Genomic DNA, 25,151 nt, shown 5'->3' with positions numbered 1-25,151 from the left:
CCTGTGAAGAGACATGTAGGCTACAGAGCAAGTTGGATTTCATTTGGTCACATGACCATGCATGTCACTTGTGAGCTGTCTGACTTGAGGTTGAACTACTAGCTTTTTCTTAGCCTCGTTTATTTATCACATTGTAACTTCTGTATAGTATAAAGATTAAATTATAAAGAACATACTGGGTCAGATTGAACATGGGATAAATTAGATGCTTAGAAAATAATGGTTCATTTCTCCCTACTCCATTTTGGTCAAGTAAGATTACAAAACACCCACATCATGAATGGTTTGAAGATAATTTTAAAGATTTCTAAATGTATGTGCTCTATTTTCAGGTTTTAACATTCCTTTAATATAAAAATTGTTAATTGAATGTGTCCGCATGAAAGGTATATGCAAATTTGTGTAAACTGGAAAGACAATGGAAATGACAAATCTTACACTTACTTCTCTATCTTCTTCAAGTTGGCTTTAAACCTGCAACTCCTGGGGACCCAATTCTAATTATCAGCAGAATTGGAGAAGGCAGATCAATATTCAGATAACACAGGCAAAGAACATCCCAGGCAAGAAGGTAATTTTATCTTCTTTCTTAGACATACTGTCACATAACATCATATTTTTAAAAATTTATTCACAGTAGGTATAAAGCTTAAAGTGAGTGAAGAAGGTGTATTTCCTTTAAACTTCTTATAAATATCAATGATGAAGAATAGAATGCTGTTTATTGCAGCTCCAGTGTGCCATCTACTGTGAAAATGGAGCTGAGAAAAGAAAACACACATTTATGTCAATCATCAGGAAGAGAGTTTTGAGGCTGAATTATCCAGATAATTGCCCTAATTTTTCATCCTGTCCTGTGATCATTACTTTTCTGCCTTACACAGGTTTTCCTTTTTTTCTTTGCCCTCATCATTTCACACTTCCTGACATCTTCTATGTCAGCTGGCCATGTTATTGACTTCTATTTTTGCTGGGGTCACTTCTGTAGGAGCATCTCTTTAGCTTCTGATTGCCCTGAGTAGTGAGGAATTTGAATAAAAATGTATGGCAGATGTTATTGTGATGGGGGAAGGGCTTTGCTGTAGAGAGGTGAATCATAATGTGAAAGCTGTATAACTCAATCCCCTAAACACCCACTCCAATTTTGGCTCTTTGACAATGCTGTCTCTTCGAGAAAGAAGAACAGTTTGATCTGAATTCTTATTAGGTTCTGAGCCACCAAATTAGAATCTAATAAGCTCATTTGGAAGGGTTTTGAATTAGCTTAAAGCAGACCCACGCTGTGCTCATACAAGAGACCCTCCTACTCTTTCCAGGCAACCTGGAGTTTGTAGACTTAATTTTTCCAGTCTCTTCTTTGTGTCTTTTCTCATCTTATACTCGTGTTCTTTTCTCCTTTCAGACTATGTGTAGATATATCTTACTCTTTTGGGAGACTCATCACAGTCCTTATTATGCTATTTGTTTAAAAGAAAATAATAAATTTAGATGGGAGAAAAAATATATCTTTATTCGGTATGAGAAAAGCTTCCCTTTTTAATTATTCCAGGTTGACATCCTCCAGTATTACTTGTTACTTTGAATGAAAAAACATTTTGATGTACAAAAATATGCCCCCATCACTACATCCTATAGTTATCTTATTTATAGATGTAAACAAATGTTCATAAGCTTGGAGAAATTTGACATATATGGAAATAAATTTGGTAGTCTAAGATGGATAGTTAGGGAAGAAATTATGTTGCAATTAGCTTGTTGGATGTCTGAGGAAATGAGGTAGTGAAATAGGGATTGTTAGGTAACGGCAACTTGCACAGGTATGTGTGGGCCTGTAGAAGTTTGGTCTTGGTTCTTCCTCCCAGCTTTATGCTCCTAGAAATAAGACTCAGAGTCAAAATATATTTTCAAACACTTAGGCCATATAGCTAGGCTCTTTTCTGACTAGATTACAACTTATTATAACTCATTTACTCTAATCTACATTCTGTAATGTGGCTGGTTACCTGTGCTCAGGCACCCTGTGTTTGTTTGTCACAGCTTCCCAGGTGAATCTTCTGCACCTGGCTCTATCCCAGAATTCTTTTTGCCTCCCAAATGTCTCACCTTCTATTTTATCCTTCCCTATAGGCCACACAGTTCTTTTAATTAACAGGTAATGCATCCATACAATATACAACATATTCTCTCTACAATCCCTTTTTAGTCCAATAAAAGGCTCCTTTTCTTTCAAATACAGATTGAATACAATTATAACAATAATGAAAATAATAATGTATGCTATACATTTACAATGTCCAGTCCATAGTTTTTCAACCCTAGAAGAAGGATGAAAACCTTTTCACCAGGAGACATGAGACGAGACAGATGTGAAGGTCTAGCTAGCAACATGGCTGGATGGGTGGTAGGGTTAATTTAGATGAGCTAATTGAGAGTCTGCCCAGGTAAGGCCTAAGGCTTTGACATATTAAAAGATCTCTGTGTGGTTATTTGGGAAAGGGCTGGTTAAGGAGTAATTGTCACTGTATTAATTTCCAGCATTAAAAAATATAGAGAACACAATAATTTTTAATTTACATAGACCTTCTCTAGTTAGCTAGGTCTGTATGATTCTATGTATATAATCTGGGTCAGTGCAAACTCACTAGAAGAATAAATTCCTGTGAGTACAGTTGCACTGTTAGGGAATAGTTCATTTTAACTTTGGTACATATGACTAGATTGATCACTGCATTTTCAATTTGTCCTTTAGAAGAATAGTATAAAGACTTTTTCCTTTTGTTTTCTCAAATCTCATGCCATTAGCAAAAACCATATTATCAGTCCTATTGCCAATACCTCTCAGATTTTATGATGTTTCAGAAATTTTACCAATAATTATCTATGTGTCATTTGGCTATTACTTCTTAACACTTGCTGGATATTACAAATTGAGGAGTCATCTTTTCTCAGTCCAACAAACATTTTCCACTTTATCTTTCTCAACCCCTGTCTAGTAGATCCGCTATTGGAACCAGTGAATTTGCCCTATATGCCTTAGTTTGGGGCTCATACTTTTTAATTCCTCTGCATTGTACTCAGGGAAATTTATTGATTCAACTTTCCTTATTTTAAACATAATCTCAGCCAACCTATTGAGATTTAGGGAGTGACTATGAGATTTTACATTTTCAGATATTTTGTTGCTTCTTTTCTTTTTTCTTTTTCTTTTCTTTCTTTTTTTTGGTTTCAAAAAACATTTTATTTTGGAATACTTTTCATTTTACAGAAAACTTTCTAAGATAACAGAATATTCTTGTGTTCTTGTTCAAGTTGTTTTTCTGACATGATGCCATCTGGTACTTTTGGGCACATTTGTAAAAAGAGAAGTAAAGTAACATTCTTCATTATCATTAAATAACCATTTAGAATTTTTCTACTCTTATTAAAGTCCTTTTATTTCCTAAAGAACCAATTCAAGATTGCCATTGCATTTGGTTCTTATGATACCTATTTTTAAAAAATTCATTTTACATCCCACTTACTGCCTGACTTCCAGTCACCCCCTCTCACAATCTTTCCCCCTTTCTTCTCTGAGAAGGTGAAACCCCCAAGCAAGTATAGCCCCATCCTGGCACCTCAAGTCTCTGTGGGACTAGGTAAAACTCCTCCCACTGAGGCCAGATAAGGCAGCCTAGCTAGAAGAACATAATCCAAAGACAGGCAACAGCTTTTAGGATAGCCCCTGCTCCAGTTGTTCAGGACCTACATGAAGACCAAGCTGTACATCTGCTACATGTGTGCAGGGTTGGGGCTCTAGTCAGCCCGTGTATGCTCTTTAGTTGGTAGTCCAGTGTCTGAGAGGCCCAAGAGTCCAGGTTAGTTGACTCTGTTGGTCTTCCTGTAGACTTCCTATTTCCTTTGGGGCTGCAATTCTTCCTCCTACTCTTCCATAAGAGTCTTCAAGCTCCACCTACTGTTTGGCTGTGGGTGTCTGCATCCCTCTGAGTCAGTTGCTGGGTGGAGCCTCTCAGAGGACCTCCATGTTTGACTCCTGTCTGCAAACATAAAAGAGTATCATTAACAGTGTGAAGGATTGATGCTTGCTCATGGGGTGGGTCTCAAGTTGGATTGGCTATTGGTTGAATATTCCCTTTGTCTCTGCTTCCAGTTCCTGCATTTCTTATATACAGGATAAATTTGGGGTCAAATTTTTGTGGGTATGTTGGTGTCCCTTTTTTTTCCACTGCTGTTCCTGCCTGGCTACAGGAGATGGCCCCTTCAGGTTCCATATCCGAAATGCTGTGAGTCACATACAAGGACACCCTCAATGATTCTGGGGAGCCTCCCCTATCACATCCTCAAGATGCCACCTACCTTTACATCCCTATCAGTTGCAGATTTCCATTCATTCTCATGGCCTTATGACCATCTTTCCTGTCCTCTCAACACCTGAACCTGAACCCCACATTGTCTTCCTATCCCCTTTCCCACCAAGTTCCCTCCCTCCATCTGCTTCCTATAATGCTTTTATTCACCCTTCTAAGTGAGACAAGTATCCTCACTTGGGCCATCCTTCTTGTTTAGCTTCTTTGGGTTTGTAGTGTGTAGTATGGGTATCCTGTATTTTATGGCTTATATCTACTTATAAGTAAGTAGATACCATGTATGTCCTTTGGGGTCTAGGTTGCTTCATTCAGGATGATATTCTCAATTTCCATCCATTTGCCTGCAAAATTCATCATGTCTTTGTTTTTAATATCCGAGTAGTATTCAATTGTACACAGGTACCACATTTTTCTTTAACCATTCTTTAGTTGAGGAACATCTAGATTGTTTCCAGTTTCTGGCTATTAGGAATAAAGCTGCTATAAACATAGCTGTGTATGTGTCCTTGTTGCATGGTGGAGAATCCTTTGGGTATTTGCACAGGAGTGGTATCTTGAGGTAGAACTATTCCAAGTTTGCTTTTTTTTCTTGGTTATTTTATTTATTTACCTTTCAAATGTTATCCCCTTTCCTGTTTTCCCCTCTACAACCCCCTCTATCCCATTCCTCACCCCCTGCTTCTATGAGGGTGGTCCCCTCCACCCACCCACTCACTCCCACCTCACTGCCCTGACATTTTCCTACACTAGGGCATCTAGCCTTAACAGGACCAAGGGCTTCTCCTCACATTGATGTTCTACAAGGCCATCCTCTGCTACATATGTAGCTGGAGCTATATCAGGCTCCTGTCAGCATGCACTTCTTGGCATTGCAATACTGTCTGTGTTTGGTGGCTGCATATGGATTGTATCCCCTGGTAGGGCAGTCTCTGGATGGTCTTTCCTTCAGTCTCTGCTCCATTTTTGTCTCTGCATTTCCTTTAGACAGGAGTAATTCTGGGTTAAAATTTGGAGATGGATGGGTGGCCCCATCCCTCAACTGGGGGCCGTGCCTAACCTTTGGATATTGTCTTTATAGGTGCTCTCTCACCTTTGTCGGGTATTTCAGCTAATGTCATCCCTGTTGGTTCCTGAGAATCTCTTAGTTTCCTGGCATCTGGAAGTTTCTTTATGTGCTTCTCGGCTATTCAAGATTCTTACCTTGGTTTCCCATCTGTTTAGCTTTTATCCCATTTTTTAATTGTGCTATTTAGGTGGTTGGTGTCTAATTTCTTGAGTTCTTTATATATTTGAATATTATCTCTCTGTCAGATGTAGGGTTGGTGAAGATCCTTTCATAATTAGTAGGCTGCAATTTTTGTCCTATTGACAATGTTCTTTGCCTTACAGAGGCTTTCTTTTTTTCTTTTTTCTTTTTTTTTTTGTTTTCAGTTACATGAAGTCCCATTTATCAATTGTTGATCTTAGACCCTGAGCCATTGTTGGTTTTTTTTTTCAGGAAGTTGTCTCCTTTACTGGGTTTAGGGCTGTTTCCCACTTTCTGTTTCATCAAATTTATTGTATCTGTTTTTGTAATTGGATATTTTATTTATTTACATTTCAAATGTTATCTCCTTTCCTGGTTTCCCCTCCACAAACCCCTATCCCATCCCCCTCCCCCTGCTTCTATGATGGTGTTCCCCAACTCACTCCCTCCTCATCACCCTGACATTCCCCTACACCTGGGCATCCAGCCTTCACAGGACCAAGGGTGTCTCCTCCCGTGTATCTGGTTTTATGTTGAGGTCTTTGATCTACTTGGACTTGAGTTTTGTGCACAGTAATAGATATGATCTATTTCCACTTTTCTACATACAGACATCAAATTAGACCAGCATCATTTGCTGTTGAAGATGCTTTCCTTTTTTGTTGTATGGTTTTGCCTTCTTTGTCAAAAGCCAAGTGTTCATAGGTGTATGGGTTATTTCAGTCTTCAATTCAATTCCATTGATAATCCTGTTTGTTCCTATACCAATATCATGCAGTTTTTATTACTATTGCTCTGTAGTATAGCTTGAGGTCAGAGATGGTGATACCTCCAGAAGTTCTTTTATTGTTATGGATATTTTTGCTATCCTGGGTTTTCATCCATATGAAGTTAAAAGTTGCTCTGTTAAGCTCTGTCAAGATTTATGTTGGAATTTTGATGGGAATTGCATTATATCTATAGATTGCTTTTGGTAAGATGGTCATTTTTACTATGTTGATCCTACCTATCCATGAGCATGTGAGGTCTTTCCATCTTATGAGGTCTTCCTCAATTTCTTTCTTCAGTGACTTGAAGTTTTTGTCATATAGGTCTTTCACTTGCTTGCTACAAGTTATGCCAAGATATTTTATATTATTTGTGGCTATTGTCAAGGGTGTTGTTGCCCTAATTTCTCTCTCAGCCTGTTTATCATTTGTATAAAAGAGGGTTACAGATTTCTTTGAGTTAATTTTGTATTCAGCCATTTTACTGAAGATGTTTACCAGCTGCAGGAGTTCTCTGATAGAACTTTGGGGGTTTGCATATGTATATTATATCATTCACCAATAGTGATAGTTTGACTTCTTTCTTTCTGATTTATATCCCTTTGATCTCTTTTTGTTGTCTTATCACTCTGGCTAGAACTTCAAGTACTATATTGAATAGAGAGGGAGAGAGTGGGCAGCCCTCTCTTGTTCCTATAATAGTGGAATTGCTTTAAGTTTCTCTCCATTTAGTTTAATGCTGGCGATTGGCTTGCTGTATATTGCTTTGATAATGTTTACATATGGGTCTTATATCCCTGATCTCACTAATCCCTTTAACATGAAGGAGTGATGGATTTTGTCAAAGGTTTTTTCAGCATCTAATGAGATGGTCATGATTTTTTTCTTTCAGTTTGCTCATATGGTGGATTACATTGATGGCTTTTCATATATTGAACTATCCCTGCATCCCTGGGATGAAGCCTACTTGATCATCATAGGTGATGTTTTGGATGTTTTGATGGATTCAGTTTTCGAGTATTTTATTAAGGTATCTTTGCATCAATGTTCATAAGAGAAATAGGTCTGAAATTCTTTTTCTTTGTTGAGTCTTTGTGTGGTTTAGATATCAGGGTGACTGTGGCTTTATACACTGAGTTTGACAGTGTTCTTTCTGTTTCTATTTTGTGGAATAGTTGGAAGAGTATTAGTTTTAGCTCTTCTTAGAAAGTCTGGTAGAATTCTGCACTAATACCATCTGGCCCAGAGCACTTTCTTTTCTTTTCTTTCTTTCTTTTCTTTCTTTCTTTCTTTCTTTCTTTCTTTCTTTCTTTCTTTCTTTCTTTTTTTTTTGGCAGGGGAGATTTGATGACTGCTTCTTTTTCCTTAGGGGTTATAGAGCTGTTTAAATCATTTACCTGATCTTGATTTAAGTTTAGTAAGAGGTATCTGTCTAGAAAATCATCTATTTCATTCAGATTTTCCAATTTTGTGGAATACAGGCTTTTGAAGTAATACCTAATGATTCTTTGAATTTCCTCACTGTCAGATATTATGTGTCCCTTTTCATTTCTTATTTTATTTATTTGGATACTGTCTCTGTGTGTTTTGGTTAGGTTTTGTAATGGTTTGTCTATCTTGTTGATTTTCTGAAAGAACCAGCTCTTGGTTTCATTGATTCTTTGTATTGTTTTCTTTGTTTCTAACTGATTGATTTCAGCCCTTATTTTGATTATTTCCTGCCTTCTTCTCCTCTCAAATGTGCTTCCTTACTTTTTTCTAGAGCTTTCAGGTGTGCCTTTAAATTGGTTATATGAGAACTTTCTAATTTCTTCATGGAAGCACTTTGTGCTATTAACTTTCCTCTGAGCATTGCTTTCATTGTGTCCCATAAATTTGGGCATGTTGTGCCTTCATTTTCATTGAATTCTAAAAAGTCTTTAATTTCTTTCTTTATTTCTTCCATGACACAAAGATCATTGTGTAGAGAGTTGTTCAATTTCCATGAGTGTGTAGGCCCTTTGGTGTTTCTGTTGTTGTTGAAAACCAACATTAATCTATGGGAATCTGGTAAGATATAAGTTATTTTAATTTTCTTGTATCTGTTGAGCTTGATGAAGTCAAGCAGGGCACTTTGTTGCTTCTTTTCCAGAGAAAATTGTTGTTAAATGGAGCAGTCTCACTAGATGCTCTGTATTTAATAGTTGGCTAGTTATTTCTTCTATTTTACATTTTGCGTGGTATTGTTTCTTACCATTTGTATGTGTTTTTTGTTTGTTTTTTCCATTTTGTTATTTTCACCCTCAAATATTTGCAGGTTCTTGGTTGTCTTTTCAGATTGATAGTTGCTAGGATAGATTGGTCATTATTCCTAGAGGCATAATTCCTATATCTGAGGAGAGGTCTTGTTTCCGTGGCAATAAGTACAAATTTGATAGTAGGGTTCCTGAATGCAGCACTTATGTGGAGGAGTCTGAGTTTATCCAGCTGTGCCCTTTCATTTTTAGACAGCTTGTGAGTGTATCTTGCTTTCTGAGTGTGGGGCCTTCCCTGCTCTTATAATGGCCTAACATGATCTCTGAGTACTGCCCTACTTTTCCCACTGCAAGGAACACACCAGGGTTTCTTTTTCGAACTCCTGATTTTGTGTGGAGAAATATTCCAAATGCTTTAATGTGTGGAGCAAATGGCATGGTCATGTTTCTATGGTTAGGGGGTACAACTCTACCATTTTTGATTGATAGCTCTTTCTCAGCCACTACGGCTTCTATAGTTGCAATTATTTCAGGCTTCAGCTGGGAAAATTCACATTTCTACCCCGTTGCCTTGACATAGTTATGGATTCTTTAACAGTTTTGGATTTTTCTGTGAATTTGAGATGCTTTGTGTCTTTGTCAATTTCTCCATTGTTCCAGGCTTCCTAGCTTCCTAGGTACTAACACAGATTTATAATGTTACATTTTCTGGATTTTAAATCATATTTGAAGATGTTTGTGTGTGTTCTCTATTACCAGCATTAATTTTTATTTTAGTCTTGTAGCTATTTTGAGACAAATTAATGTTTTTGAAGCCAGCCCATCTTTCTTTGTAAATTACTAAGGTAATTAAAATTCTTTAGATTGCTGCTTAACACAAACTGGTTAGTAATTACAAAATCAATAATTATAGAGTATCAGTGTCAAAATTTTTACAAGATATCTTTCTTTCACTTTTTATAATTTAATTATCTTTACTTAGATTTTCATTTCATAGTTGAGATACTAAGAATAATAGGTAGTGTACTTTCAAACCATGATTAATGGAGGCAACAGCTGCTCCCTTATTTTCTAATACTATTAAGTTCATATAAGAATTGCTGTTTATCACCTACTATAGTTTAGAGGAAGGGACAAAATGAAATCATGAACTCTTTGGATTCTATTGTCTTGTGATGATACATTGTCTAAGATTTGATTGCAGCTTTATTAATGCTCTTTTGAGGAATTGCTCCACTCTTTTTTGTGAAGTATGTAAAACCTTTTAAATCTATCAGAGATGCTAAAATTATGATTGATTGTTATGCTTTTAAAATCTCCAATCTTTTTTCTCATTTCGAACTAGAAAAACATATTGACTTTTTTCCGTGGAATTTTCATATTTATTTAGCTGGAGTGAGAAGATTATGAATTTAATTTGAAAGTCATTTCTTAGTCAAAGAATAATGGAATTTTAGGGCTGCAAGGCATCTCCAGATAGCTTTGTGAAGATGTGTGAAGAGCAAAAAAGTTAAGGTCAAACTCACAGTTCCAACTTGCTGGCTTTATGACCCAACTTAAATTAAAGACATTTTATAAACTGAATTTCCTCACCTATGAAAGGAAGGTAATTGCTGCCTGGTTGCTTTTATGACTTCATTGTTAGGATGAGAGATAGTATAAAACTGAGAGGTGCTGTTCAAAGAAATGCATAAATATTAATTAAAATATATACAAAGGAAACTCTTGTTTATTACGAGATTTTCCTAATTTGGCCAGTTAATTGGTGGTAGATCATCCTAATGACTTTCTCGTTAAAGTGTAACTTTTAAAATTTGCTGTCTAGGTGTGGTGGCACACACCTTTACTTTAATCGTAGCATTTGAAAGGCAGAGAATGGCAGAATGTGTTCCAGAACAACCAAGGCTACATGGTGTGATCCTCCACCCCCCCCACACACATACACAAAGTAAAAAAAATAAAGAAAATTTGTTCTTCTACCTATTTGAATGCCCAATAAATCTACTAGGAGCTTAAAAAAACATGACTACTGAATATTTTCTTGGAAGAGAGGGTACACTTGCTTTAACTTCAGCTACAGTGTTCTATCAGAAACGGTAGAACAAAGACCTAAAGATGGTTCTCGTTTAACTATTTGTACTTTGACAAATGTCTCCCTGATTTGTTCTCTGCTTTAAAACTGTCTCGTACAACTTTTTTTCCCTTTTTAATTGGATGTTTTATTTGTTTACATTTTGAATGTTATCCCCCTTTCCAATGTCCCCTCCACAAACCTCCTACCCCCTATCGTGCATTTATTTATCGTGTATGCTCCTCCACCCACCCACCAACTCCTGCCTCACTGCCCTAGCATCCCCTTATGCTGGGGCATCGAACATTCAGAGGACTAAGGACTTCCCATCCCATTGATGCTAGATAAGGCATCTCTGCTACAGATGCGGCTGGAGCCATGGGTCCCTCCCATGTGTACTCTTTGGTTGGTGGTTTAGTCCCTGGAGGCTCAGGAGGGGGATTCTGGTTAGTTGATATTGTTGCTTTTCCTATGAGGTTGCAAACCCCCTTCAGCTCCTCCAGTCCTTTCTCTAACTCCTCCATCGAGGTCCCTGTGCTTAGTCCAATGGTTAGCTGCAAGCATCCTCATTTATATCTGTAAGGCTCTGGCAGAGCCCCTCAGGAGACAGCTATATCAGATTCCTGTCATTAAGCACAATAGCGTCTGGGTTTGGTTGCTGAATATGGGATGGATCCCCAGGTGGGGCAGGCTCTGAATGGCCACTCTCTGCTCCAAACTTTGTCTCCATATTTCCTCCCTTGAATATTTTTGTTCCTCCTTCTTTTCTTTAAGATTTATTTATTTACTTATTTATTTATTGTGAGTACACTGTCACTACCTTCAGACACACCAGAAGAGGGCATTGGATCTCATTATAGATGGTGGTGAGTCACCATGTGCTTGCTGGGAATTGAACTCAAGACCTCCAGAAGAACAGTCAGTGCTCTTAACCACTGAGCTATCTCTCCAGCCCTTGTTCCTCCTTCTAAGAAGGACTGAAGCATCCACACTTTGGTCTTCCTTCTTCTTGAACTTCATGTGGTCTGTGAATTGTATCTTGGTTATTCCGAGCTTTTGGGCTAATATCCACTAATCAGGGATTGCCTACCATGTGTGTTTTTCTGTGATTGAGTTACCTCACTCAGGATGATATTTTCTAATTCCATCCATTTGCCTATGAATTTCATGAAGTCATTGATTTTAATAGTCGAGAAGTACTCCATTGTGTAAATGTACCACATTTTCTGTATCCATTCCTCCGTTGAAGGACATCTAGGTTCTTTCCAGCTTCTGGCTATTATAAATAAGGCTGCTATGAACATAGTGGAGCATGTGTCCTTGTTATATGTGGGAGCATCTTTTGGATGTATGTCATATACAAGTTAATAAGAACATTTTAATAATGTAAAGACATATGAATGAATGAAGAAAATATTGCAACCTTTAGTATCATTGGCACTACATTTTATACTTAAAAAAATCTCCTCTTATGAATTTTCCATTATTATGCACTATTAATAAAAATAAACTCACAAAACTGTTATAACAATTTAAAAGCCATCTGCAACTTAAAAGTGTTCTCATTTTATCTTTGGACAGGAATAATTCTCTGTAATACTTCACATTTTCCCATTGATTTACAATTTCCTTTTTTACTTATTTTAATTAACACATTTTAATTGTACAAATTAATAATATCAACTGTGATGTTTTATCTGGTTTTATTCTGCTTATGTTTTGTATTTCTAAAATCTGATTTGTTTTGAGATCGCTTTGTAAGATATAGATATAGATATAGATATAGATATAGATATAGATATAGATATATGGAAGCAAGAGGACAATTCTTGGGAGTTACTTATCTTCTTTCACTATAAGGTTCCAGGAATGCAACTCTGATTTTTCACTTGTCTATAAAAGTCTCTATCAATGAGCCATTACTGTGGCCTTGTATGTCCTTAAAGTCAGCTTGTGATTTGAGTGTAGAAGCTGAGGTTTGGTTGGGAAATGCTATAGATGATGGTGTCAGCTTCCTCTGAATCAGATCCAGCCTGGAACAAATGCTTCTTTAACAAAATGTTAATGTCTAGGGAATAAGATTCAAAAAAGAAAATAAGCAGTCCAAGGTCATATATAATTTTTAAGAAGATTGTATTCCCCAGATTGTCAGAATGTCTGTTCTGTTCTTTAGTGAAAGCAATCCATAATTGACTAATGATGTTCAGTGTTTCTCTGCCTGTTTGTAAATCAGGCATTTGCATTCATCATTCTTTTTCTTTCCTTCTTGATTGGGGGAACTGGTTAATTTCAATGCTAAATATTCCCAGAAATTAAGATGCCATCTCCTTTTTGCTTAGGCTGTTATTTAAAAAAGATTTTCTTGAAGTTTTGGTAGTTGTAGAAAAGTAGCTGTACAGTAAGATATGAGCTTTGAAGGCAGATAATATTCTGTGACTCTGATCAAATCACTCAAATTCACTGTATCCACTTCTGTATGTGTGAAAAACACATCAGAACCAATTTGGTACGATTGTGGTAAGGGTAAAATGCAATGACAGAAATTGATATCCTGGGGGCATGGGTGTGAGGTATGTTAGGTGCTCAAAGGTTGTATTTCCTAGTATTTATATGGTTACGTTTTAATATAAAAATGCATTTAAAAATAATGCTTTACATAAATTTCAATCTAAAATTATGGGAGAAGCAAACGAGTCAAAACCATTTTAAAAGTCAAAACATCTCATACCTTATCATCCATCAAAAATGACAAATGTCATTAAATGATAAACTGATAAGTAAATTTCCTGTCAGGGAAATTATACTATCTAGAGGATTTCTAGTAGCCTGAAGTCCAGTTGACGCTCTTTGACTAATATTTATCTAAAATAAATAACAGACAACAAAATTAATAGGTGGCATTTTAAATGCTGCAAGTTGTCACCCAATACTGTAGATCCTTGAACCATTAGCTGCCACCTCATGTAATTGGTAGCATAGTACTGTATTGCACCCAGGATCACTGAAATGTTTTATCGGACCTGCCGACAATTCTCTGGCCTATTTTTGGTGCTCCATTTAACTTTTTGCCAAATCTGAATTACTGGGGTGTGAACAGTTCAAACACTACCTCATGCAGGCTTTTAGATTGATCCTAATTGCATTAATTGATAGTAATTTCTCTATCCAAAAATTTGGAGAGTAATTTATAGTCTTGGTAAGGCTTCTGAAGCCACTAATGTGCCACCACCTGATGGCTTAGTGCACTACAGTGCATTCAGTGCACTAAAAAAATTTGCATGCTAAACTCCAAGTTTAGAAAAGACATTTATTTAGGCCATGTCTTTTATGACAACTGTTCTCTGAAACTGTTGGCAAATCATACCACTTTAGAAGATAGAGAGCATTTTGAAAAAAGGTTTTTAAAAAAGAAAGAAAAAGGAATAAGCTTTCATCAATTATTAAAATTTCCTAGTTGTTTCTTTTGGGGGGGGTTATACTAGGGATTGAATCTTGAGCCTTTTGCAGGCTAAGCAAGTGCTCTACCGTTAACTTACACACACAGTCTTTTAGATGTATTATAGAAGCCACTTACTTCTCTTATTTCTCAAGAGTTTCCATTAGTTACTCACTAAGTTAATAAATCTTGAGAGAATCTATGCGAAAAATAGTCTATAAGGCATACATATCCCTTTCTATGTAAAAAGATAGATAAGGTAGGAAAGGTAATGATTTTGCTTTTAAAATTCTGCATTTTAATTCAGAACATAGCTTATATCCTTGAAATTATAATACTAACAAAGTGAGTGTGTGGTTTTTCTCATATACAATGGACTATGCTTTGAATATAAAGTATACACAGCTGCCTGTATGCATTAATGACAAAGAAGACATTGTTCATACTAACCATTAGCCTAAATGAATAGTTCATATCAGTAACAATTTAATTTTTTGGAATATTTTCTATATGTAGTTCAATAAATCCATGTATAGTGAACATTCATCCAGAAAGGAGCAACTATGTCATGGTATATACATAATGTGGATGGAAATAATTGACCAAAAAGCCAACACACACAAATATAATATAAACTTTATGGAAATTAAAACCTCTAAATTTTGGTGCTGTTTTGGTAATGTTATGCCAATAAGTGAGTATATAGATATAAACTACCAAATCTTTATTTTATGTCCTTTATTGTTGAACTGTTTATGTGAGTATGTTAACTTTTTTATTCTAAAAATATCCAAATAAGTACTTAACAAGAAAAATGGATATGTTTCAAGGATGGAATAATGAAATGATGAAAAGAAGAGGGAAATGACAGAGGTATTATAATTATTAATGAGGATAAGTACTGAAATACCCAGAGAATTTGCTGTGCCAAGGAATGAACACTTGACACACATTATATAACTTGCATTTTGATATTTGAAATAAACATGACTACCTTAAACACATTTCTTCCCAAAATACTGAAATGTATACCTTGAAGAGGAACTAAAACATTACAAGATTAAGGTTAACTAAGTTGCTCCAAGTCACAAATTAAGTATATAAGTAGCAGAACTTGGGCCTAGACTACTGTTTATTAAGCTATACTTCTTGTACAACACTGTCTGTGTTTCAGCAATGAAAGTTACTTGACTGCTGTAGCCAAAATAATGAGGCTAGGAAAGTATAGCAAATACTGTTTTGGTACAGAACAGAAAGCTTAATTCTATAGTGTTTGTCCATCAAAAGCCACCAATTTTTTTAATAAATATTTTTGTGTGTGCAGGAACATTGACGTTTTTGGCAATTTATAATGATTTCTCAGTTTTCATAGGATTGATTTGTTGATCTATTTGCTACACATATATGCCCCTAATAGAACAAGGAAGGCATATTGAGAGGTTTAGGTGATATTGCAACTGAGAGTGAGCATCAGAATAACTGTGATCACTGTAGCAAAACTATTACCACATTACATAGGTGAGTTAAGGTGGAGAAACAATTCTTTTGCCTCTAACAGTTTAACTGTATTCTTGGATACTACATTGAAAATACAACATCTTTGCTTCCAGTCACTTTTCATTGCAGAGTGCCCTCTGCTGAAGAAGCAGGGAGGCTCACAAATAAATAGCACTCTTAGTTTTCTGTTCAGTTATTTCCATTAATATTAAAGAAGAATGGAACTTACTACCTTTGTACAACAGAAACCTTTATGAGGCTTTAAAGTATATGATACATGCCTCACACACACACACACACACACACACACACACACACAACCAAACAAAGCACAACACACAACTCTTAAATCATTGATTGTACTTTCATTTTTTTAGCCTTGAAAATAACAGTTCTACTTGTTAGCATTCAAAATTTGATGAAAATACCCACTTTCTGCAATCTGCCACAAGGTGTACAAATGTTCTTCTAACATCATGCATGCTTTTGTGATTTCACTGTAGTTCTCTTGGTCTTCCATGATCTTTGCCCTGGCTTGGAAACCTGTTTTATACCTACTTGCCCAAGTATTTACAGAGTGTACAAATGAACCCCTTTTACAAGTTTGTAAAAAGCTTTCATAAAGGGAATGGGATGTAGCAGCTTAGTCTATTCTGTTTCCAGTTTCTCATACAGAACTATAGGGAATTTTCTGGTATTTTTTGAATAAACTTTGTGAATTATATGTGTAGACAGTGAAACTAATTTTTTTTAAAAAGGAAGCCATATTTTATCAAAATTTACGAAATGCCTATAAACTGCTATTTTATTGTTGTAAATAAAATAGAAATAGAAACATTTTAAAATGTGATGGAAAGAAAATACCTCAAGTACATTTCAGTGAACATAACTGAATTTTCTCAGGCAAGCATATTTTATAATGCTAGGTAATATTATTCACTATATCCAAACAAAAGCAAAGTATACATATTTATATGAATACAACATTTTAGTTCACCTAAGAATAAACCACAATGAGGTCATCAATCATGCAGTTTTACATTTTATTTTGCATTTATAATTTTATCAGTACAAAATCTCAGATAATTAAAACTCTGAAAAATATAACCTCTTTAAAATTCACAGTGTGCCATGTGGTCCAAGAAAATTTCAGAACCTTTGACTACTAACTTATATGATTGTAGGTTTTTAAAGTGTTTTTAAATTACATTCTATTTATGTATTATCATATCAAAGTAGTTGACAGATACTTATAATTTGAAAAATATTCATAGTTAAACCCAGCATATGGACATAAAAATCATTTGGTGTTCAGTTTGATACACATAGCCCATGATTGCTACAGGTGAATGAAACCTCTCATTTGACTTAAAAGATACTCCTACCTACCATCATATCATATTGACCCCCTTGAACAGTACACAGACTTCTCTTCACATTGGAGATCTAAAGCAGAGCACAAAGCAGAGCTGAAAGTGTCAAACAGGCCCATGAACTGAGCCCAAGCAGGGGGTTCTTTCCTGGTGTCATGTTACAAGTGGAAATTGCAAGTGGCACTCTGGTCCATAGCAAGTGCTGAGCCATGGCGGATGCCCTTCTCAGTTGAGACATGAGTTTGCTACATTTCACAAGCACATTTCAGCAGCAGGGCAGACACAAAGTCTTCCTACTTCCATGCTGGGTAGTTACATACTAAAAAACAAACAAACAAAAAAAACAAAAACCAAAACCCCAGCAAACAAAATAAATAAAGAAACTCAATGTATACTCCTTTTAGGATATTACTACAAGAGTTACAATTCAGTAATTCTGTCTGATGCTTTAAGATTTACTATAATTTCTGGTTGGTAGATAACTACTTCTGGGTCATGAACACATTGACAAAATGTTTCAGGAAAGGCTGGGGATGTCATTTGGTGGTGGAGTACTTGTCTAGTACATGCAAAATCCTGGGTTTGACTCTCAGCACTAACCAAAGACAACCAACCAACCAAAAGCTGCAGGAGAATGTTATTTTATGTAAATCCTTTTGTAATAAAGGGACTCCTTTTTATAAGGAGAATAATTTGCCTCTTTATTCAATGGTAAGATGTTGGGGAAAACTTTTTCTCTGTTTGGCTTTTATTGAAAATAAAAGTTTTCCTCACATACTAATCATGACTTGGGTTTCCTTTCCCTGTACTCCAATCAGTTCCGCCCTGTACTCCCCTTCCATCGGGATCCAGGCCATTTATGCCTCTCATTAGAAAACAAACAGACTTATTCCTTAGGATAATATAATGTAATGCGATATAATGTAATGTAATATAAAAGAATAGAATAAAAGAAATTACACATCAGAATTGGACAAGACAAACAGACAGAAGGAAAAAGAGCCCAAGAGAAGGCACAAGAATCAGAGAGACCCACTCTCTTTGACATTCAGGAATTCCATTAAATATACTAAACTAGAAGCCATAATATGTATGCAGAGGACCTGGTACAGACTTATGCAGACACTGTGCATTCTGCTTCAGTCTCTGTGAATTCATATAAACTTTGTTCATGTTGATTTAGAGGGCCTTGTGTTCTTGGTATTCTCCTTCCCCTCCGTCTGTTACATTCTTTCTGCCTTCTCTTCTGCATGGTCCCCTGATCCCAGCAGGGGAGGGATTTAATAGACACATCCTACTTATGGCTGAGTATTCTCACTCTCTGGATAATGTGGGCTTGTAAGTCTTATGGTAACATTTGTTCCCATATATTGCAGGAGGACGCTGAGCAAGTCACTGATCTATAAGAATAACAGAATATCATTAGGAGTCAGTTTATTGCTATGGTAATTTTTTTGATGATAAGAATAGGTCCCTAGTCTTATGGTCTCCATCTGCACCCAGAGCTAAGGCTGTCCCACAGCCCTCCAGACCGAAAAACCTTCCTGGAGAGAGCTGGTCTCCCAGGAGTATGCTCACTGCTAAGCCCACAGGTGAGACCCCACTTTTTCTCTACTGTCTGTAAAGGGAGCCTCCAGGAGTTCACAGGACACAGGAACCTAGGAGCAGCCTGGGATAGGATCCCTCAGGTCTCCAACTATACCCAGAGCTAGGGCTGTCCCACAGCCTTCCAGAACCAAAGCCTACCCAGAGAGAGCTGGTGTCAGGAGTGCTCTGACTCCTAAGATCACAGGCTCACAGGACCACAGGAGGGACAAGATCCAGTCAGAGGCAGCAAGACCAACAGGGATCACCAGATTGAGAGAGGCAAGTACAGAAGTAACAGAAACCAAGACTACTTGACATCATCAGAACACAGTTCTCCTACCACAGCTAGTACTGGACACCCCAACACACTGGAAAAGCAAGATTTGGATTTAAAATCACATCTCATTATGATTATAGAGGACTTTAAGAAGTACATAAATAACTCCCTTAAATAAATACAGGAGAATACAGGTAAACAAGGAGAAGCCTTTAAAGAAGAAACACAAAAAAAAATCCCTTAAAGAGTTACAGGAAAACATAAACAAGTGAAGGAATTGAATAGAACCATTCATGTTATAAAAATGAAAATAGAAACAATAAAGAAATCACAAAGAGAGACAACTCTGGACCTATGAAACTTAGGAAAGAGATCAGGAATCATCGATGCAAGCATCAGCAACAGAATATAAGAGATTGAAAAAAAAATCTCAGGGGTAGAAGATGCCATGGAAAACATTAACACAATAGTTAAAGAAAATGCAAAATGAAAAATGCAAAAACCTCCTAATCCAAAATGCCCAGGATATCCAGGACACAATGAAAAGACCAAACTTAAGAATAATAGATATAGAAGAGAGCAAAGATTCCCAACTTAAAGGGCCAACTTCCCTAACCTAAAGAAAGAGATGCCCATAAACATACAAGAAGCCTACAGAGCTCCAAATAGATTGGATGAGAAAAGAAATTCCTCCAATCACATAATAGTCAAAACACAAAATGCAATAAACAAAGAAAGTATATTAAAAGCGTTAAGGGATAAAGGTCATGTGACATATAAAGGCAGACCTATCAAATTATACCAGATTTCTTACCAGAGACTATGAAAGCCAGAAGATCCTCAGCAGATGCCATACAGACCCTAAGAGAACACAAATGCCAGCCCAGGCCACTATATATAGCAAGACTCTCAATTAACATAGATGGAGAAACCAAGATATTCCATGTGAAAAACCAAATTTATATAATATTTTTCAACAAATCCAGTACCACAAAGGATAATGGATGGAAAACTTCAACACAAGGTGTGAAACTACACTCTAGAAAAAGAAAGAAATTAATCTTCTTTCAACAAACCCAAAAGAAGATAGCCACGAAAACATAATTCCACCTCAAACAACAAAAATAAATGAGGACCTCAATCACTATTCCTTAATATCTCTTAACATCAATGGACTCAATTCCCTGATAAAAAGACATAGACTAACAGACTGGATATGTAAATAGGACCCAGCATTTTGCTGCACACAGGAAAAGCACCTCAGTAACAAAGACATATTATTTAAGAGTAAAAAGCTGGGGAAAAATTTCCAAGCAAAGTATTCCAAGAAAAAAGCTGGAATAATCATTCTAATAATGAATAAAATCAACATCCAACCAAAAGTTACCAAAAAAATAAGGAAGGACACTTCATATTCACCAAAGGAAAAATATACCAAGATGAACTCTCAATCCTAATATCTATGCTCCAAATGCAAGGGCAATCACATTCATAAAAGAAACTTTACTAAAGCACAAAGCATTTACTACACCACACACAATAATAGTAGGAGATTTCAACACCCCAGTCTCATCAATGGACAGATCATGGGAACAGAAAATAAGCAGAGACACAGTGAAACTAACAGAAGTTAAGAACCAAATGGATTTAACAGATATCTATAGAATATTTCATCCTAAAACAAAAGAATATACCTTCTCAGCACCTCATGGTACCTTCTCCAAGACTGACCATATAATCATTCACAAAAAAGCCTCAACAGATGCAGGAAGATTGAAATAATTCCATGTATCCTACCAGATCACCACAGACTAAGGCTGGTCTTCAACAACAAAAACAACAGAAGGTCCACATACACATGGAAGCTGAACAATGCTCTACTCAATGATAACTTGGTCAAGGAAGAAATAAAGAAAGAAATTTAACTGCATGCTATTGGTACATAGACAGGCTGGTAGATCACTGGAATAGAATTGAAGACCCAGAAATGAACCCACACACCTATAGTCACTTGATCTTTGACAAAGGAGCTAAAAACCATCCAGTGGAGAAAGGACAGCATTTTCAACAAATGGTGCTGGTTCAACTGGTAGTTAGCATATAGAAGAGTGAATCTATTTGATCCACTCTCATCTTCTTATATAAAGCTTAAGTCCAAGTGAATCAAGGACTTCCACATTAAACCAGATACCCTGAAACTAATAGAAGAGAAAATGGGGAAGACCCTTGAACACATAAGCACAGGGGAAATTTTCCTGTACAGAACACCTATGGCTTATGCTCTAAGATCAAGAATCAACAAATGGGACTTTATAAAATTGCAAAGTTTCTGAAAAGAAAAGGACACTGTCAATAGGACAAAATGGCAACCAACAGATTGGGAAAAGATCTTTACCAATCCTATATCCAATAGAGGGCTAATATTCAATATATACAAAGAACTCAAGAAGGTAGACTCCAGAGAGTCAGATAACCCTATTAAAATGGGATACAGAGCTAAACAAAGTGAGAAATATGGAATGGCTGAGAAGCAGCTAAAGAAATGTTCAATATCCTTAGTCATCAGGATCAAAATAACCCTGAGATTCCACCTCACACCAGTGAGAATGGCTAAGATAGAAAACTCCGGCGACAGCAAATGCTGGTGAGGATGTGGAGAAAGTGGAACACTCCTCTATTGTTGGTGGGATTGCAAGCTGGTATAACCACTCTTGAAATCAGTCTGGTGGTTCCTCAGAAAATTGAACATAGTACTACTTGAGGACCCAGCTATTGTCAACAAGGGTGCTGAGGATACCTGGAAGAGAATGGGGGACAAGAGATGCGAAGAGGGACACCAAGAGTCCTGTTGCCTTACTGATCAAGGCAACAATTTTATTTTTTCCCAAGGCTGAATTTATACCATAACAGGGGTAACAGAGGGAGGGGGTAAATATGAAACATTTACACAGGCCAAGGGCACAGTATTCGTGTGGTCAGCTGATGTCAGCAGGATATTGGTTTTACAGAAAGGTTACAGGTTGGTCATATCATTAGTCAGCATGATGTTGGTTTTTCAGAAAGGTTATAGATCATCACCTTGGGCATCTTGACATCAGATGTATTTCTCAGCAAGGTCACAACTTTATCATATCATTATTCATCCTGACCACCAGATTTGTATTAGTCTTCTGCAGCTGACTGGGGATTTTCCATGAACCCAGTCATACTTAACTCTAACTATACTATTAACATCAATAATGGAGGGTTTCAAGGGCATCACTCCCAGCAAGCTATACCATTTCTGGGCATATACCCGAAAAATGCTCTAACATATAACAAAGACACATGCTCCACTATGTTCATAGCAGCCTTATTTATAATAGCTAGAAGCTGGAAAGTAACTGGATGTCCTTCAACAGGGGAAAGGATACAGAAAATGTGGTACATTTACATGATGAGTACTAATCAGGTATTAAAAAATGACTTTATGAAATTCATAGGCAAATGAATGGAACTAGAAAATACCATCCTGAGTGAGGTAACCCAATCACAGAAGAACACACATGATACGTACTCACTGATAAGTGGATATTAGGTCAAAAGCTTGGAATACCCAATATACAACTCACAGACCATGTGAAGGTCAAGAAGAAGGAAGACCAAAGAGTAGATGCTTCAGTCCTTCTTAGAAAGGGGAACAAAATACTCAGTGGAGGAAATACTGGGGCAATATGTGGAGCAGATACTGAAGGAAAGGCCATCCTGAGACTGCCCCACCTGCGGATCCATTATGCAGCCACCAAACCCAGAAACTGTTGTGGATGCCAAGAAGTACTTGATGACAGGAGCCTGATATGGATGTCTCCTGAGAGACTCTGCCAGAGCCTTACTGATACAGATTAAGATACTTGCATCTAACCATTAGGCTGAGCATGGGAACCCCAATGGCAGAGTTAGAAAAAGATAAGACTAAAGGAGGTGAAGGGGTTTGCAACCCCATAGGAAGAACAACTATATCAACCAATCAGACTCCACCAGATCTCCCAGGGACTAAACTACCAACCAAAGAATACACATGGAGGGACCCATGGCTCCAGCTATACATATAGCAGAGATGGTAGTGTTTGGCGTCAATAGGAGTCTCCTCCTTGGTCCTATGAAGGCTTCATTCCCCAGTGTATGAGAATGCCAGAGAGGTGAGGAGGGAGTGAGTGGGTCAGAGGTGGAGCATCCTCATAGAAGCAGGGGGAGGGGGAATGGTAGAAGGCTTAGCTGGGAAAGGGAATAACATTTGAAATGTAAACACATAAACTATCCAAAAAATAACAGGTCCCTAGGCTATCTAGTCTCACATGTTTAGCTACCCAAGAATATTTTGCATGAGTTCCATTTTGTGGATTGGACCTTGAGTCAAATCAGATATTGATTGGTTATTCTCACAAGCATTGTGGACCACTGCCCTAGCATATCATATCTTGCAGGTAGGACACCATTGTACATAAAAGGGTTTGTGGTTTGTGGCTAAGTTGATGTTTTTCTTTTGGTAGCGTGCATGGTATTTTCCTGTACCAAAGAGGCTAGAACAGGTGCGGGTGGCAGCAATGCTGTATGTAGGCAATAACTTAGGTTGACTCCTCTTTGTTTTGTGAGTTGTGTAGGTGTTACATTCAACAATGGGGTCTTGCTTTCAGTTTGTAGAGAGCAACCTACTGTAGCCAGATTTTTGGCTACTTTGTAATTCTTTTCTTTCACCCCACCCACCTATTCAACCCTATCAACCCCTTAACACTAGGTTGGAGAGAAAAAAGGGTAGAGGGGGAAAGGGGCCACAGTATTGTTAGACTGCTTCTTACTAATTAGGGAGTTCTTTAAGGTAAGTTTGGTCTTTGCCATCAGGATATTTAATTTCTCTTTTTCATCTATTCACATATGATGACTTAGCAAACTTCAACAAACCACAGCCAACAGCAACCAACGCATCCATCCACTAACTAGCCAACCAGCTCCTTATATTGGGGCTCTAGGCTTTATATAGTCTCTGAAAAGTCTCCAGAGTTCCAAACATACACTCACAGAAACTATGTGCAGCTGACAAATTCACACTCATGCTAGAGCCTGAGGCAAGTCATAGTTTCTGGCTGTGAAGCATCCTCATATACCCACAACTAGGATTAAAATGAAAACATTTTCCCATAATATTTTTCTGTTTTTCAAGAAACCAATATTTTCACTACAATCTATTTGCAATGGAATTTTAATTTTTTATAACATTTCATCTAATTTCATCTTATGTGTATTGGTGTTTTGCCTGTACTCATCTGTATGAGGGTGTTAGATACTCTAGAACTGGAGTTACAGACAGTTGTGAGTTTCCATGTTAGTGCTAAGACTTGAATTCAGGTCCTATGGAAGAGTAGCCAGTGTTGTTATCAACTGAACCATCTCTTCAACCCAAATTTTAATTTTCAAATACTCTAGCTTATTTAGGAAGTAATGTTGAGTTAATGCCAGTAAAGGTATCCTTATAGCATCTTTCCTAGGACAATGATTATTGTATTATTTACTCAATATTTTTGCTAATAAATAAGAATGTAGAAAGAAGGTGAACCCCTTCTGGGGTTTAGTGAATACATGGCTATTACAACAAGAACAAAACTGTGTCAGAAGCTTTTGTTTCCTTTCCTTTTTTTTTTTTAGCTATGATTACATGTTTTATTATTAATCATTTTCTTCACGTACATTTCAAATGATATCCCTCTTCCCGATCACCCCTCTACAACACCCCCATCCCATCCTCCCTTTCCTCCCCTTTGCTCTATGAGGGTACACCTCTACCCACTTACCCACTCCCATCTCACTGCTCTAGCATCCCCCTACACTGGACCATCAAGCCTCCACAGAACAAAGGGACTCCCCTTCCCATTGATGTCAGATAAGACCATCCTTTGCTACAAATGGAGCTGGAGCCATGGCTCCCTCCATGTATACTCTTTGGTAAGCCTTAATGCTAATGTTGTAAACATGCTGCTTGGTAGAGTTTTAAAACTATTTTTGAAAATGTTGTTGTTTTCTCTCTTCATTTCATGAATGCATGTTCTCTAGTTTACAAATTTCCAAAAAGAGTACTGTTGGGGGGAAGTGTCAAAATATCTTCAAATATATTCCATTATACTCTTAGTTACTTAGCTATATTTTCATCTTTGTTTCTGCTTTATTATTGAAAGGTTTTCTCTTACTTTAAGTATCTGAAGACTGTCAAAACAGTGCATTAAACCTCTCTGCATCATCATAATCTAATGTTTCATTTTCTCCTCAAT

The 25,151-nt window shown here is 36.9% G+C and overlaps 1 protein-coding gene across 1 annotated transcript in view; it reads left to right on the top strand.

The window, feature by feature from the left end:
• Positions 1-25,151, top strand: part of Mageb18 (MAGE family member B18) — a 756,240-nt gene that overhangs the window by 75,516 nt on the left and 655,573 nt on the right. The gene's annotated exons all lie outside the window — the stretch shown is intronic.

Source organism: Rattus norvegicus, chromosome X (assembly GCF_021556685.1).
Source record: "Rattus norvegicus strain SHRSP/BbbUtx chromosome X, alternate assembly SHRSP_T2T, whole genome shotgun sequence".
Lineage (NCBI taxonomy): Eukaryota > Metazoa > Chordata > Mammalia > Rodentia > Muridae > Rattus > Rattus norvegicus.
This window is presented reverse-complemented; position numbering and strand designations above follow the sequence as displayed.